Genomic DNA, 19,212 nt, shown 5'->3' on the forward strand with positions numbered 1-19,212 from the left:
AGCGTTCCAGCGCCATTGGGGCCAAAAACGCCGCTAGCACCAGTGAAAGAAACACACAAAGCAAACATATATGACAAATACCGCTGCCATGAAGAGCTGTAATGACAATCTTCAGACCCTGTCATAGTATGCCAGCCAAACTTCAGTCAACCGCAGAGCGCTGGGGATTTTCAAGTGTCACTCACCCGCCAGTGGCTGGGCCCTGGACACACAGACACCATCCGAAGTAACTTGAGGGGAGCCGGCCATAAATAAGACATCCAAAATGTAGGTCCTTGGAGGAGGACAAAAAAGGAACACTGGCTGTACCTGAGAGCTGAAATTTATGGGAGGGGGGTCCTATACCCTTGGAGTGGAGGCGGGGTTAACCCACACGTAGGCTGCCATGGAGACTGTCAGGAAATCAAATTTTTTCATCATTTTAGGCCAATTTGTATTCTGCTACATATTTTTGGTAAAAAAAATCCCAATAGGAGAATATTGATTGGTTTACGCAAAAGTTATCGCATCTACAAACTAGGGGAAAGATTTATGTCATTTTTATTTATTTATTCATCTTTTTTATTAGTAATGGCGGCGATCAGCGATTTTTAGCGGGACTGCGACATTGCGGCGGACAGATCAGTGCTAAAAATATGCACTGTTACTGTACTGACACTGGCAGGGTAGGGGTTAACACCAGGGGCGATCAAAGAGTTAAATGTGTCCCTAGGCGGTGCTTTCCAACTGTGTGGGGGATGGACTTATGGAATGAACACAAGGTTTTGTGTTCCTAAATAGGAGGAACACTGGAACCCTGTGTTCATTACTGACAGAACAGCGATCTGCCGTGTTTACAACGGCAAACTACTGTTCTGTCTCCACAGGGAGCGATCGAAGGTGCCCAGCAGACATTGCGGCCACCACTCATGCAGATCAGCTTCCCCTCTGGCGAATGGGTGTGTGCACCTCCGGCGGCGCACCCGTGCCCCCACGAGTGCTCGCAGGAACCTGCCGCAGTATATGTATGATGGCTGGTCGGCAAGTGGTTAAGAAGGGGCATATTTTAGAGATGTTACGAAGGATTATGTGACAAGGTTTGGACAGTGATTGAATGTGGAAACAAAAGGAGAGTTCATAGTCCAAGATTACACCTAGCACCCTGGCATGTGGGGAGGAACTAATAGTTGTGCCCTTGATCTCCAAACCATTTTTGGATGTTTTGGCAACCTCTGTCCAGGTTTTGTATTGCTCTCTGCATCCAGACTGGTGAGATTCACACCATTTTATAGTCCTGGAAACCGTTGTCCCTGGGACTGAAATCTAAATTTGGGGTTATCACTGAGGCACGAATCAAGGGAAAATGTTCAACTGAGTGCTAGTAATAACAGAGGACTTTTCTTGTTTGCAAAGCTTTCCTTTTATTTCCTGTTGTGTCTTCAAGAAGTGAAGAAAAATCCCCCTAATGGAAACACTCACAGCAACTATCCATCACTCCAAAATTAAAATGAAGGTTGGCATTTAAAAATACTTTCAAGCAGGCCTTTTTTTTTAGCTGGAACTTGGTGGAACTCAGTTCCACCACCACTGGCTCAGACCCTCTGCTCCCTATTAAACACTATCACTTGTAAACACAGAAGTCCGGCTTCAGTGTTTACAAGTGACAGCTTGTCTTCCGCAGATCTCATATTCTGAGTGGCTCCCACTGAATGCAGGATGGGGACAGTGGAGATGCAGGTGCCCGGGGTGCATTGTAGATGCCTACACCCTCACTGGATGATTTCTCAGAGTGTGAGAGAAGCGGGGCCAAATACAGTGTGCGGGGAGACATTAGAGCCAACTTGGTGCTACAGCAACAAAAGTAAGACATGTGGAAGATTGTGGAGCTTTTAAAGAGGTGGGGAGAAGATGGGGTAGTGGAGAGGGGGTTGCAGCAGAGGTCAGAGCTGAAGAGGGGTGAAAATTCGATGTGGATTAAAATTCAGAGGTAAGCAGCTGTGGAAGAAGGCTGAACTCTGTATTGTGTGTGTAGTGCACCCTTAAACTCTGCACTCTATATAGTGTGCACCCCTGAACCTTTCACTATGTATGTAGTGCACTCCCGATCCCGTCATTCTGTGTGCAAACACCCCCAACTCTGCATTCTGTATGTAATACACTCCTTGTATTCAATGACCTTTTAAGACCCTCCCACTGTTAGTGAAATTGGACCACACACACTATTTAAAGCGGTTTGGAAGGTTTGTATGTGTGTTGGGAGGGGTTTTTTGGGGGTTCGTGGTTGAGTTCCTGTACCTATTTTCTGAGAAAAAAAGCCCTGCTTTCAAGTAAAAGCCCAGCCAAGAACAATGAGATACAAATGAATTTCCCATTACAAGATTAAGGCCCCTTTCACACTTGCGCGACTTGGGACGGCAAAGTCACGACAAGTCATGCTCCATTATTTCCAATAAGCACCGTTCATATCTTTGCGACTTCAAAGTAGTCCCTGCACTACTTTGGTCTGACTTTGATGCATTTTGAGGTCCATAGACCTCAAGATTACACAGGCATTGCTTCAAGTCAAGTCAAAATCTTGGCAAAAAATTGCGGCAAAATCGTGCGACTTTTAGGTCGCACAAGTGTGAAAGGGGCCAAAATAACAAAAGCAACTTTGGCTGCAATATCGATCTTCAATCTACATTCTCCCCCAGCAGTACTTTTCTGTTACATAGTTACATAGTGAGGTTGAAAAAAGACATCAGTCCATCCAGTTCAACCTATGATGTGTTTGCTGTTAACCGTACATTGTATACCCCTGTATGTTGTGGTCTTTAAGGTGCCCATCTAATAGTTTTTTGAAACTATCAATGCTCCCTGCTGATACGACTGCTTGCGGAAGAGAATTCCACATCCTTACTGCTCTTACAGTGAAGAACCCCCTGCGTATTTTAAGGTTAAACCGCCTTTCCTCTAGTTTTAGTGAGTGTCTTATTGTATTCCCTTTCTCTGAATAGGTTTTTCCATATGCTAGGGTTGCCAGTACAGTATTTGTACATTGATATCATAACCCCCCTCAATCGTCTCTTCTCCAGAGAGAATAGGTTCAGTGCTTGTAGTCTTTCCTCATAGCTGATGTCCTCCATTCCCCTAATTATTTTTGTTGCCCTTCTCTGGACTTTCTCCAGTTCCAGCACATCCTTCCTGAGGACCGGTGCCCAGAACTGGAAAGCATACTCCAGATGTGGCCGGACCAGAGTCTTGTAGAGTGGGAGAATAATCTCTTTATTTCTGGAGTGAATCCCCTTTTTTATGCATCCCAGTATTCTGTTGGCTTCGCTTGCAGCGGCTTGGCATTGCATGCCACTGCCAAGCCTGTTGTCTACCAGTACCCCCAGGTCCTTTTCCATCCTAGACTCACCCAGAGGTCCCCCCCCCCCCTAATGAGTAGCTTGCTTTCTGGTTTCAAGTGCATTACTTTACATTTTTCAACATTAAACCTCATCTGCCATGTAGTTGCCCACCCCATTATTTTGTTCAGGTCCGCTTGTAAGGTTTCCACGTCCTGCCCAGAAGATATTGGCCTGCTTAGTTTAGTATCATCCACAAATACTGAGATTTAACTTGATATCCCCTCCTCTAGATTATTTATGAATAAATTAAACAGGATTGTCCCCAGGGGGACCCCGCTTTCCACACCCACCCGTTACTAAATGTCTTCAGTCTGATGAACATCATCATTCAACCCATTTCCTCTTAGCATAGGTTGTCCTGGATCCTCCACAGACTGGGTCTGGATAGTATAGAAGAGGTAGCCCAGTGATGAACCTATCTTTTTGTTTCTGTCACTCTGCTTTTGCTTCCTATCAGCATGCTCCTTGTCAACACATAAACTGATTGGCTCCTTGTTCTGTTTTTTTCTTTTTTCTTACATTCCAGCTCTACTTTACAGAGAATTCATAGTTACATAGTTATATAGTTAGTCAGGTTGAAAAAAGATACAAGTCCATCTGGTTCAACCTACAAAAAGAAATAGAAAAAACAGTATTAAAAACCCAACCATTCAATCCCATATACAAAATCCTATACCCGCAGTTGATCCAGAGGAAGGCGAAAAAACCCAGCGAAGCATGATCCAATTTGCTACAGCAGGGGAAAAAATTCCTTCCTGATCCCCCGAGATCAGTAATTCAGGAATTCAACAAGTAGCCTGGTAAGATTCAGGCACTTATACTGCTTGCATTTAAAACTTACAGTACATTTAACAGTGTTTTAATACAAACCTCCATTACCTTGTGTCTTCTTTAATTGCCTATAGTTCAGCTTTTAATGTTTTTGGCTTTTTTCATATATCACTGTGAACGTCTGACTGCACCTTGTGTGGCAAGTAATTGGCTGAATTTCAACAGGTACTTCACCCATGGTCTGCTCCATTAGCCAACTATTTAGGGACATCTTATCTTTGCTATAATACTATAATACATTTCAAGTTGTTCAGAAAGCTTGAATGCATGATATATTTTTTACTTAAAGCAGACTTCTCACAAATGTGGCCGATAAAAATTGAACATATGATGACAAAAGTATAAGCAGGGAAAACTGTGTGTCAAAATAATCAATAGATCTAGAGATATAGGCAGCTGATATTACAGTATATGCACATCTCTTCTTGTGTAGAGAGTGACTTTAAAGCTGAACTTCAGAAAACAGTTAAACACAAAGTTAAAACAACATACGTTAGCTGAATTTACCAATGTTCGTGCTGATTTTGAAAACAAAGGCACCACATCCCTGGGTAAATTAGGAATTGTTTTGAGTTTTGGATGGGATTTTGTAGGCACTATATTTATATAAATGGTTGTGGAAGGGACTCAGAGTTGTTATCCATGAATCATAAACCCAAAACGAGAAACAAGCAACAGAGTAACAAAACCGGGTGGTCTAACGTGACTCACTGGTAATGACTGAGACAAGCGCAAATATTAACCAGTTTTTTTGCCCCCTTAATAACCAGGCCATTTTTTGCGATTCAGCACTTTGTTACTTTAACGGACAATTGCATGGTCGTGCGACGCTGTACCTAAATAAAATTGATGTCCTTTTTTTCCCACAAATAGAGCTTTCTTTTGGTGGTATTTGATCACCTCCGCAATTTTTTTTTTTTTTGCGCTATAAACAAAAAAAGAGCGTCAGTTCTGGAAAAAAAACAATATTTTTCACATTCTGCTATATAACATTCCCAAAAAAAAAAAAAATTAAAAATTATTATTTTTTTAACATTTTAGGCCAATTTGTTTTCTGCTACATATTTTTGGTAAAAAAAAATTGCAATAAATTATAGCGTCTACTAACTACGGGAAAAATGTATGTCATTTTTATTGTTTTTTTTTTTTACTAGTAATGGAGGCAATCTTCGATTTTTAGCGAGACTGCGACATTGCAGCGGACAGATTGGACTCCTAACTGACATTTTTGACACTTTTGAGGGGACTAGTGACATTACTACAGTAATCAGTGCTAAAAATATGCACTGTTACTGTAATAATGACACTGGTAGGGAAGGGGTTAACATAGTGGGTGATCAAGGGGTTAAATGTAAGCCTAGGGGAGTATTTCTAACTGTATGGGGGTTGGGCTTTTGAAATGATCACAGAGACCTGTGATCCTATATACAGTGCTTTGCGAAAGTATTTGGCCCCCTTGAACTTTTCGACCTTTTGCCACATTTCAGGCTTCAAACATAAAGATATAAAACTGTAATCTTTTGTGAAGAATCAACAACAAGTGGGACAAAATCATGAAGTGGAACGAAATTTATTGGATATTTCAAACTTTTTTAACAAATAAAAAACTGAAAAATTGGGCGTGCAAAATTATTCAGCCCCCTTAAGTAAATACTTTGTAGCGCCACCTTTTGCTGCGATTACAGCTGTAAGTCGCTTGGGGTATGTCTCTATCAGTTTTGCACATCAAGAGACCGAAATTTTTGCCCATTCCTCCTTGCAAAACAGCTCGAGCTCAGTGAGGTTGGATGGAGAGCGTTTGTGAACAGCAGTTTTCAGTTCTTTCCACAGATTCTCAATTGGATTCAGGTCTGGACTTTGACTTGGCCATTCCTGGATTTGTTTATTTGTGAACCATTCCATTGTAGATTTTGCTTTATGTTTTGGATCATTTTCTTGTTGGAAGACAAATGTCCGTCCCAGTCTCAGGTCTTTTGCAGACTCCATCAGGTTTTCTTCCAGAATGGTCCTGTATTTGGCTCCATCCATCTTCCCATCAATTTTAACCATCTTCCCTGTCCCTGTTGAAGAAAAGCAGGCCCAAACCATGATGCTGCCACCACCATGTTTGACAGTGGGGATGGTGTGTTCAGGGTGATGAGCTGTGTTGCTTTTACGCCAAACATAACGTTTTGCATTGTTGCCAAAAAGTTTGGTTTTGGTTTCATCTGACCAGAGCACCTTCTTCCACATGTTTGGTGTGTCTCCCAGGTGGCTTGTGGCAAACTTTAACCACTTTACCACCGGAGGATTTTGCTGTCTTACGTCCAGGCCACTTTTTGCGATTCGGCGCTGTGCGAATTTAACTGACAATTGCGCGGTTGTGCGACGCCGTACCCAAACGAAATTTACATCCTTTTTTTCCCACAAACAGAGCTTTCTTATGGGGGTATTTGATCACCTGTGCGATTTTTATTTTTTGCGCTATAAACAAAAAAAGAGTGTTTATTTTGAAAAAATAACAATATTTTTAACATTTTTTTATATGAAATTCCCCCCCAAAAAAATGTAAAAATCAAAATTTTTTTAAATTTTTGGCCAATTTGTTTTCTGCTACCTATGTTTAGTAAAAAAAAATCACAATAAGCGTATTTTGATTGGTTTGCGCAAAAGTTATTGCGTTTACTAACTAAGGAAAAGATTTCTGTCATTTTTGGTGTCTTTTTTTTTAACCACTTAAGCCCCGGAAGATTTTACCCCCATTCCGACCAGGGGGTATTTTGCGATTCGGCACTGCGTGACTTTAACGGACAATTGCGCGGTCGTGCGACGCTGTACCTAAACGAATTTGGCGTCCTTTTTTTCCCACAAACAGAGCTTTCTTTTGGTGGTATTTGATCACCTGTGCGATTTTTTGATCACGCGCTATAAACAAAAAAAGAGCGTCAATTTTGCAAAAATAGCAATATTTTTCACATTTTTTTATATGAAATTCCCCCAAAAAAAAAATTTAAAAATCAAAATTTTTTTACTTTTTCGGCCAATTTGTTTTATGCTACCTATGTTTGGTAAAAAAAAATCGCAAAAAGCGTATTTTGATTGGTTTGCGCAAAAGTTATCGCGTTTACTAACAAAGGGAAAGATTTCTGTCATTTTTGTTGTTTTTTTTTTAACGTGTAATGGCGGCGATCTGCGATTTTTTTTGCGGTACTGCGACATTGGGGCGGACAGATCGGACCCTTGACTGACATTTTTGACACTTTTGGGGTTACCAGTGACATTTCTACAGTAATCAGTGCTATATATATGCACTGTTAATGTAAAAATACACTGGTAGTGAAGGGGTTAACTTTATTTGGGAGGGAGGGGCTGTGTGTATCCCTAGGGGCGTGCTTTCTACTGTGATTGGCTGGGGCTTGAGCTGTATGGACACTGATCAACGGATCTACATACTAGATCCGAGTGATCAGTATCCTAACAGCAAGGAGAATGACAGGTGGCTTGTTTACACAAGCTGCCTGACATTCTCCCTCTCCCCCGCCGATCGCCGAGTGACCGGCGGACATCGGGTCCGCCGGTCACACGCGCGGGGGGGTCCGTGACCACGCGGGAGCGGGAGCGCACCTCCGGGGGCACGCGCTCGCTCCCTAGACCCTCACAAGCTAGTGACGTAGCCCTACGTCACTTTGCCTGTGAGGGGCTGACTGCCGACGTAGATTTTTTGCGGGACTGCGACATTGCAGCGGACAGATCGGTCCCTTGACTGACATTTTTTACACTTTTGGGGGTATCAGTGACATTTATACAGTAATCAGTGCTATAAATATGCACTGTTACTGTAAAAATGACACTGGTAGGGAAGGGGTTAATTTTATTGGAGAGGGAGGGGTTAATGTATGCCTGGTGCTTACTAACGTGTGTGGGGGGAGGTGACTGAGTGACACAGGGACAGATCGCAATCTGTCACTATTTGTCACTTAGGAGATACGCCCGCTCTGTTTACAAAAGCGTGCGGATCTCCAAACTCGATTCCCCGACTATCGGGGAAGAGCAGCGGCGTAGATTTGCACTGGTCTGATACTCCTTCCATTTCAATATTATCGCTTGCACAGTGCTCCTTGGGATGTTTAAAGCTTGGGAAATCTTTTTGTATCCAAATCCGGCTTTAAACGTCTCCACAACAGTATCTCGGACCTGCCTGGTGTGTTCCTTGTTCTTCATGATGCTCTCTGCACTTTAAACGGACCTCGGAGACTATCACAGTGCAGGTGCATTTATACGGAGACTTGATTACACCCAGGTGGATTCTATTTATCATCATTAGTCATTTAGGTCAACATTGGATCATTCAGAGATCCTCACTGAACTTCTGGAGAGAGTTTGCTGCACTGAAAGTAAAGGGGCTGAATAATTTTGCACGCCTGATTTTTTAGTTTTTTATTTGTTAACAAAGTTTGAAATATCCAATAAATTTCATTCCACTTCATGATTGTGTCCCACTTGTTGTTGATTCTTCACAAAAAATTACAGTTTTATATCTTTATGTTTGAAGCCTGAAATGTGGCAAAAGGTCGAAAAGTTCAAGGGGGCCGAAATACTTTCGCAAGGCAGTGTAGAAGGATCACAGGCGCTCTGTGATCATTCCAGAGAGAAGAACGGACAGCTGTGTTTACAATAGCTGACCGTCCTTCTCTCTCAGCGGGGAGCGATCATGTGCATCAGAGTCCCCACTGCCAAGTGGTACACGTCCTGCTTAGAGCTACATTGGTTCGTGCAGGATGGCCAGCCTGCGCAGTAAAACTGCGGCGGGCAGTCGTTAAATGTTTTAAAATCATCACTTAATAAACAAAGCATAAAAATCTTCCAAAAAGTAAGATCATAAACAGCTGCAAGAAAAAGTATGTGAACCCTTTGGAATTATATGGATTTCTGCACAAATTGGTCATAAAATGTGATCTGATCATCATCTAAGTCACAACAATAGACAATCACAGTCTGCTTAAACTAATAACACACAAAGAATGAAATGTTGCCATGTTTTTATTGAACACACCATGTAAACATTCACAGTGCAGGTGGAAAAAGTATATGAACCCCCATTTAATGACATCTCCAATAGCTAATTGGAGTGAGATGTCAGCCAACTGGAGTCCAATCAATGAGATGAGATTGGAGGTGTTGGGTACAGCTGCCCTATGAAAAAAACACACACCAGTTCTGGGTTTGCTTTTCACAAGAAGCATTGCCTGATGTGAATGATGCCTCGCACAAAAGAGCTCTCAGATGACCTACGATTAAGAATTGTTGACTTGCATAAAGCTGGAAAGGGTTATAAAAGTATCTCCAAAAGCCTTGCTGTTCATCAGTCCACAGTAAGACAAATTGTCTATAAATGGAGAAAGTTCAGCACTGCTGCTACTCACCCTAGGAGTGGCCGTCCTGTAAAGATGACTGCAAGAGCACAGCGCAGACTACTCAATGAGGTGAAGAAGAATCCTAGCGTCAGCTAAAGACTTACAAAAGTCACTGGCAAATGCTAACATCCCTGTTAGCGAATCTACAATACGTAAAACACTAAACAAGAATGGATTTCATGGGAGGATACCACAGAGGAAGCCACTGCTGTAAAAACAAAACATTGCTGCACGTTTACAGTTTGCACAAGAGCACCTGGATGTTCCACAGCAGTACTGGCAAAATATTCTGTGGACAGATGAAACCAAAGTTGAGTTGTTTGGAAGAAACACACAACACTATGTTTGGGGAAAAAGAGGCACAGCACACCAACGTCAAAACCTCATCCCAAATGTGAAGTATGGTGGTGGGGGCATCATGGTTTGGGGCTGCTTTGCTGCATCAGGGCCTGGATGGATTTCTATCATCGAAAGAAAATTGAATTCCCAATTTTATCAAGACATTTTGCAGGAGAACTTAAGGCCATCTGTCTACCAGCTGAAGCTCAACAGAAGATGAGTGTTGCAACAGGACAATGACCCAAAGCATAGAAGTAAATCAACAACAGAATGGCTTAAACAGAAGAAAATACGCCTTCTGAAGTGGCCCAGTCAGAGTCCTGACCTCAATCCGATTGAGATGCTGTGGCATGACCTCAAGAAAGCGATTCACACCAGACATCCCAAGAATATTGCTGAACTGAAACAGTTCTGTAAAGAGGAATGGTCAAGAATTACTCCTGACCGTTGTGCACGTCTGATCTGCAACTACAGGAAACGTTTGGTTAAAGTTATTGCTGCCAAAGGAGGTTCAACCAAGGGATCACATACTTTTTCCACCTGCACTGTGAATGTTTACATGGTGTGTTCAATAAAAACATGGCAGCATTTCATTCTTTGTGTGTTATTAGTTTAAGCAGACTGTGATTGTCTATTGTTGTGACTTAGATGATGATCAGATCAGATCACATTTTATGACCAATTTGTGCAGAAATCCATATCATTCCAAAGGGTTCACATACTTTTTCTTGCAGCTGTATCATACATTAGGGAAGGTTTCATGTTAGTATCCAACTGTCACATATTACATAGTCAACGTGTTTCACAATCACAAGCCGCTTCTTCTTCTTCTTCTTCTTCACATTAATATGTGTCATATTTCTTGTAATACTATGTCAAAATTCAAAAATTTAGAAAGAACAATACAGTCATATATAGGCAAGCATATACAATAATATATTATATCATATCAAATATCTAAAGCATTCCTGACCGTCAGGAGACAGGGATATAAAACAAAATAGAGAAAAAGGGTGCAAAGGAAAGGAAAAGGGTCATTATACCCTTCATGGCTGCGGGGAGGCCAATAGGGAACAAACAGAGAAGAAATAGCTATGATGTAGATGTATATATAGTGTGTTGTACCTGGGTAAAAATACTCCAAATACATAAAGCTGTCCTATTAAATATCCAATAATCAGAAAAAAAATCACCTATAAAAATGTGGGGACAACAGGAGTCTGTAAAATGTATTTTCAGGACTATCCTTTAACTTCTTTTTATCTGTGCTATAGCCAAAAGATGGCTGCAGTGTGGGCTCACATTGCCGGGAGGGTGTCTATAGATGTCCTCCCGTGATTGCACTTACCGCTCGCCCCCTGCAGCACGCTTTGGCGGGGATCTGTGATTGGGGTAAAGAGCCAATCACAGTGGCCATTTACCATGTGACCAGTGGTGTCCAATCACAGCTGATCACAGTGTAAACAGTATTTGCAGGTTATCGGCAGTTCTCTCCTCGCGCTGACAGCGCGTGAGGAGAGGAGAACTGATAACCAGCAAATCCACACAGGAGAAATAGGGCACTGATAATCAGTGTCCTGATTATCAGTCCTGCCGCAACAGTGCCCATAAGTGCTGCAAATTGTGCCTATCAATGCTGTCAATCAGTGGTGCCAATCAGTGCCCATCAGTGATGCATTTTAGTGCCCATCAGTAATGCCAATCAGTGCCACCTATCAATGCCCATCCGTGCAATCAATCAGTGCCCATCAGTACCACCTTGTAGTGCTGCCTATCAGTGTCCATCAGTGCCACATATTAGTGCAGCCTCATCAGTGCTTCCTCACCAGTTCCCATTAGTGCTGCATCATCAGTGCCCATCAGTGCCGCCTCAGTGCTCATCAGTACGGCCTATCAGTGCACTTCAGTGCAGCCTCATCAGCGCACATCAGTTAAGGAGAAAAATTACTTATTTAGAAAATGTATTAAGTGAAACCAAGAAAAACATATTTGTTTTTCAAAATGGTTGATCTTTTTTCGTTTGTTTAGCAAACGTCCTTTTTGGTGACGAAATACCACCAAAAAGGAAACTCTATCTGTCTAACAAAAATTATAAAAATTTTGTTTGGGTACAGCGTTGCATGACCACGCAATAGTCATTCAAAGTGCGACAGTACTGAAAGCTGAAAATTGGCCTGAGCAGGAAAGGGGTGAAAGTGGTTAACTTTCACCAGATAAATTGGCCAGGTTCACAAGCTCCTAACATGGATGTACATATATGTCTAGGGTTGAGCGGACACCTAGATGTCCGTGTTCGACGGGTTCGGCCGAACTTTAAAAAAAAGTCCGGGTCCGTGTCCCGGACTTTTACCGAACTTTTCCCGGACACCGAACCCCATTGAAGTCAATGGGGACCCGAACTTTAAGGCACTAAAATGGCTCTAAAACACCAAAGGAAAGGGCTAGAGTGCTGCAAATGGCAGCAAAACGTAATTAAGAGCATGGCAAGTGCTCTGCAAACAAATGTGGATAGGGAAATAACTTAAAACAACAAAAAAAAACAGAAAAATAAAACAATGTTCTTCTTCATCTCTGAAGGACGAGGCCCATATGGAGTAGGAGGGAGGTTGAGGTGGTGGTGGATGTGGCGGTGACATAGGCGTGCGCACAGGGTGTGCTGGGTGTGCCTGGGCACACCCTAATCACCTAGGGCACATAGCATTGCCAGTGAGGAGATGGGAAAGATCTCCCTGGGACCTGCTCTGCTCTATTTCTCCTTGCCTACAGGTACATGGCCCCGATACATTACTCTCCCTGCTGGCAAACACATGCATGTGTATTTCAACTTTGGGGTGCACACCTTAATGCAATAGGCTGCGCACACCTATGGGCGGTGTAGGTGGAAGCGGCGGTGGAGGAGGACCAGGGCCGGATTAACAGCATCATGGGCTTGGTGCTGAGGATTTTGAAGGGCCTTAAGGGCCGTGCCTTGCCATGCACCCAGAGGAGGAAGGGTGCAGCCATGCATGCCTAATTCAACATGGGATGCTGTCTCTGAAGCCCATAAACACATCCATGCATCGCCAACTGTCCCTCCTTGTCCGGCCTTCACGCTGTGTGGGGAGGTTCTGAGGGTGCTGCCTGGGGAAGCGAGCATAGAAGCCAGACTTCTGTGTTTACAAGTGACAGAAGAGCGGTAACAGTGAATATGGCCAACCCGGGGCCTATATAAAAGGTAGGGGCCTGGAGCTGCAGCTCCAATAGCCCCTACATTAATCTGGCCCTGAGGAGGAGGACGAGGTAGCCAACACTGCTTCTTTTCAAAAATTTTAAATGAGGGTACACCCCAAAAGAGTGAGAAAGAGCAAAAATGGAACAATGGGTGGGTAAGGTCGGTATCCATTGCTATTCTGCATAAGGTACGGAAAAGTCCCGTGGGATCCATGCCTGGTTCATTTTAATGAACGTGAGCTTGTCCACATTGTCTCTGGACAGGCGGCTGCGCTTGTCTGTTATAACGCCCCCAGCCGTGCTAAATACCCGTTCAGATAATACACTGGCTGCAGGGCACGCCAGCACCTCCAAGGCGTAAAGGGCAAGCTCAGGCCATGTGCCCAATTTGGAGACCCAGAAGTTGAAGGGGGCAGACCCGTCATTCACTACATGTAGGCGTGTGCACACATACTGCTCCACCATGTTGGTAAAATGCTGCCTCCTGCTAAGACGTTCCATCTGAGCTGCTGGTGCTGCTGTTTGTTGTGGCGTGCTGACAAAGCTTTTCCACATTTCGGCCATGCTAACCCTGCCTTCTGAGGTGCTGGCGGTGCCCTGGTTGCGTTGGCGACCTCCTCCTCCTCCTCCTCTGCCTTGTGCTTCCACTGTGGCCCCGCTGTCAGATGGGAATGCCAGCAGCATGGCGTCTACCAGCGTGCGCTTGTACTCGCGCATCTTGCGATCGCGCTCCAGTGAGTGAATTAAGGACGGTACGTTGTCCTTGTAACGGGGATCCAGCAGCGTGGCCACCCAGTAATCAGCACAAGTTAGAATGTGGGCAACTCGGCGGTCGTTGTGGAGACACTGCAGCATGTAATCGCTCATGTGTGCCAGGCTGCCCAGAGGCAACGAAAGGCTGTCCTCTGTGGGAGGTGTATCGTCCGTGTCCTCTGTATCCCCCCAGCCACGCACCAGTGATGGCCATGAGCTGGCCTGGGTGCCACCCTGCTGTGAACATGGTTCCATCTCCTCCTCCAGCTCCTCCTCCTCCTCATCCTCCTCATCCTCCAGAACTGTGCCCCTGCTGGACAATTGCGTCCCTGGCGTTTGCGTGTGCAGGAACCCACCCTCGGAGCCCCTTGCGAATGACTGCCCTGAAAGCCTTGGAAATGTTACCTCTTCATCCTCCTCCTCCTCCTCATCCTGTGCCACATCCTCTTCCATCATCGCCCGAATTGTTTTTTCAAGGAGGCATAGAAGTGGGATAGTTAAGCTGAGAACGGCGTCATTGCCACTGGCCATGTTGGTGGAGTACTCAAAACAGCGCAACAAGGCACACAGGTCTCGCATGGAGGCCCAGTTAAATTAAATAGCGGAATAGAAAATATGATCCAAAAAAAGTGTATGTATATCACACGTACACAACCACACTGGGCCCCAATTACTATTGTTTGTACCCCTAAAAGGCTAGATGAGGAGTAGGGGGGGTATGGAACAGGCAGCACCCTCAAACCTTCAGAAGTATGAGATGAACCCCAACAACTTGGAAAGGTGGATCTCTCTCACACGTACCAACACAGACTATCCCCCAATTTAACTGATCCCCAAAGGTTTTTGATTAAATAGCGGAATAGAAAATATGATCCAAAAAAAGTGTATGTATATCACACGTACACAACCACACTGGGCCCCAATTACTATTGTTTGTACCCCTAAAAGGCTAGATGAGGAGTAGGGGGAGTATGGAACAGGCAGCACCCTCAAACCTTCAGAAGTATGAGATGAACCCCAACAACTTGGAAAGGTGGATCTCTCTCACACGTACCAACACAGACTATCCCCCAATTTAACTGATCCCCAAAGGTTTTTGATTAAATAGCGGAATAGAAAATATGATCCAAAAAAAGTGTATGTATATCACACGTACACAACCACACTAGGCCCCAATTACTATTGTTTGTACCCCTAAAAGGCTAGATGAGGAGTAGGGGGGGTATGGAACAGGCAGCACCCTCAAACCTTCAGAAGTATGAGATGAACCCCAACAACTTGGAAAGGTGGATCTCTCTCACACGTACCAACACAGACTATCCCCCAATTTAACTGATCCCCAAAGGTTTTTGATTAAATAGCGGAATAGAAAATATGATCCAAAAAAAGTGTATGTATATCACACGTACACAACCACACTAGGCCCCAATTACTATTGTTTGTACCCCTAAAAGGCTAGGAGTAGGGGGAGTATGGAACAGGCAGCACCCTCAAACCTTCAGAAGTATGAGATGAACCCCAACAACTTGGAAAGGTGGATCTCTCTCACACGTACCAACACAGACTATCCCCCAATTTAACTGATCCCCAAAGGTTTTTGATTAAATAGCGGAATAGAAAATATGATCCAAAAAAAGTGTATGTATATCACACGTACACAACCACACTGGGCCCCAATTACTATTGTTTGTACCCCTAAAAGGCTAGATGAGGAGTAGGGGGAGTATGGAACAGGCAGCACCCTCAAACCTTCAGAAGTATGAGATGAACCCCAACAACTTGGAAAGGTGGATCTCTCTCACACGTACCAACACAGACTATCCCCCAATTTAACTGATCCCCAAAGGTTTTTGATTAAATAGCGGAATAGAAAATATGATCCAAAAAAAGTGTATGTATATCACACGTACACAACCACACTAGGCCCCAATTACTATTGTTTGTACCCCTAAAAGGCTAGATGAGGAGTAGGGGGGGTATGGAACAGGCAGCACCCTCAAACCTTCAGAAGTATGAGATGAACCCCAACAACTTGGAAAGGTGGATCTCTCTCACACGTACCAACACAGACTATCCCCCAATTTAACTGATCCCCAAAGGTTTTTGATTAAATAGCGGAATAGAAAATATGATCCAAAAAAAGTGTATGTATATCACACGTACACAACCACACTAGGCCCCAATTACTATTGTTTGTACCCCTAAAAGGCTAGGAGTAGGGGGAGTATGGAACAGGCAGCACCCTCAAACCTTCAGAAGTATGAGATGAACCCCAACAACTTGGAAAGGTGGATCTCTCTCACACGTACCAACACAGACTATCCCCCAATTTAACTGATCCCCAAAGGTTTTTGATTAAATAGCGGAATAGAAAATATGATCCAAAAAAAGTGTATGTATATCACACGTACACAACCACACTGGGCCCCAATTACTATTGTTTGTACCCCTAAAAGGCTAGATGAGGAGTAGGGGGAGTATGGAACAGGCAGCACCCTCAAACCTTCAGAAGTATGAGATGAACCCCAACAACTTGGAAAGGTGGATCTCTCTCACACGTACCAACACAGACTATCCCCCAATTTAACTGATCCCCAAAGGTTTTTGATTAAATAGCGGAATAGAAAATATGATCCAAAAAAAGTGTATGTATATCACACGTACACAACCACACTAGGCCCCAATTACTATTGTTTGTACCCCTAAAAGGCTAGATGAGGAGTAGGGGGGGTATGGAACAGGCAGCACCCTCAAACCTTCAGAAGTATGAGATGAACCCCAACAACTTGGAAAGGTGGATCTCTCTCACACGTACCAACACAGACTATCCCCCAATTTAACTGATCCCCAAAGGTTTTTGATTAAATAGCGGAATAGAAAATATGATCCAAAAAAAGTGTATGTATATCACACGTACACAACCACACTAGGCCCCAATTACTATTGTTTGTACCCCTAAAAGGCTAGGAGTAGGGGGAGTATGGAACAGGCAGCACCCTCAAACCTTCAGAAGTATGAGATGAACCCCAACAACTTGGAAAGGTGGATCTCTCTCACACGTACCAACACAGACTATCCCCCAATTTAACTGATCCCCAAAGGTTTTTGATTAAATAGCGGAATAGAAAATATGATCCAAAAAAAGTGTATGTATATCACACGTACACAACCACACTGGGCCCCAATTACTATTGTTTGTACCCCTAAAAGGCTAGATGAGGAGTAGGGGGAGTATGGAACAGGCAGCACCCTCAAACCTTCAGAAGTATGAGATGAACCCCAACAACTTGGAAAGGTGGATCTCTCTCACACGTACCAACACAGACTATCCCCCAATTTAACTGATCCCCAAAGGTTTTTGATTAAATAGCGGAATAGAAAATATGATCCAAAAAAAGTGTATGTATATCACACGTACACAACCACACTAGGCCCCAATTACTATTGTTTGTACCCCTAAAAGGCTAGATGAGGAGTAGGGGGGGGTATGGAACAGGCAGCACCCTCAAACCTTCAGAAGTATGAGATGAACCCCAACAACTTGGAAAGGTGGATCTCTCTCACACGTACCAACACAGACTATCCCCCAATTTAACTGATCCCCAAAGGTTTTTGATTAAATAGCGGAATAGAAAATATGATCCAAAAAAAGTGTATGTATATCACACGTACACAACCACACTAGGCCCCAATTACTATTGTTTGTACCCCTAAAAGGCTAGATGAGGAGTAGGGGGAGTATGGAACAGGCAGCACCCTCAAACCTTCAGAAGTATGAGATGAACCCCAACAACTTGGAAAGGTGGATCTCTCTCACACGTACCAACACAGACTATCCCCCAATTTAACTGATCCCCAAAGGTTTTTGATTAAATAGCGGAATAGAAAATATGATCCAAAAAAAGTGTATGTATATCACACGTACACAACCACACTAGGCCCCAATTACTATTGTTTGTACCCCTAAAAGGCTAGATGAGGAGTAGGGGGGGTATGGAACAGGCAGCACCCTCAAACCTTCAGAAGTATGAGATGAACCCCAACAACTTGGAAAGGTGGATCTCTCTCACACGTACCAACACAGACTATCCCCCAATTTAACTGATCCCCAAAGGTTTTTGATTAAATAGCGGAATAGAAAATATGATCCAAAAAAAGTGTATGTATATCACACGTACACAACCACACTAGGCCCCAATTACTATTGTTTGTACCCCTAAAAGGCTAGGAGTAGGGGGAGTATGGAACAGGCAGCACCCTCAAACCTTCAGAAGTATGAGATGAACCCCAACAACTTGGAAAGGTGGATCTCTCTCACACGTACCAACACAGACTATCCCCCAATTTAACTGATCCCCAAAGGTTTTTGATTAAATAGCGGAATAGAAAATATGATCCAAAAAAAGTGTATGTATATCACACGTACACAACCACACTAGGCCCCAATTACTATTGTTTGTACCCCTAAAAGGCTAGGAGTAGGGGGAGTATGGAACAGGCAGCACCCTCAAACCTTCAGAAGTATGAGATGAACCCCAACAACTTGGAAAGGTGGATCTCTCTCACACGTACCAACACAGACTATCCCCCAATTTAACTGATCCCCAAAGGTTTTTGATTAAATAGCGGAATAGAAAATATGATCCAAAAAAAGTGTATGTATATCACACGTACACAACCACACTGGGCCCCAATTACTATTGTTTGTACCCCTAAAAGGCTAGATGAGGAGTAGGGGGAGTATGGAACAGGCAGCACCCTCAAACCTTCAGAAGTATGAGATGAACCCCAACAACTTGGAAAGGTGGATCTCTCTCACACGTACCAACACAGACTATCCCCCAATTTAACTGATCCCCAAAGGTTTTTGATTAAATAGCGGAATAGAAAATATGATCCAAAAAAAGTGTATGTATATCACACGTACACAACCACACTAGGCCCCAATTACTATTGTTTGTACCCCTAAAAGGCTAGATGAGGAGTAGGGGGAGTATGGAACAGGCAGCACCCTCAAATCTTCAGAAGTATGAGATTGTGTTCACTGTACCCCACAAAGATTGAGTTCACTGCACCCCACAATGATTGTGTTCACTGCACCCCACAAAGATTGTGTTCACTGCACCTCACAAAGATTGTGTTCACTGTACCCCCCAAAGATTGTGTTCACTGCACCCCACAAAGATTCTGTTCACTGTACCCCACAAAGATTGTGTTCACTGCACCCTAAAAGGATGTTGTTCACTGCACCCCACAAAGATTGTGTTCACTGCACCCTAAAAGGATGTTGTTCACTGCACCCCAAAAAGATTGTG

The sequence above is a fragment of the Pelophylax lessonae genome, assembly GCF_965119305.1.
Source record: "Pelophylax lessonae genome assembly, chromosome: 3".
In the NCBI taxonomy this organism is placed as follows: domain Eukaryota; kingdom Metazoa; phylum Chordata; class Amphibia; order Anura; family Ranidae; genus Pelophylax; species Pelophylax lessonae.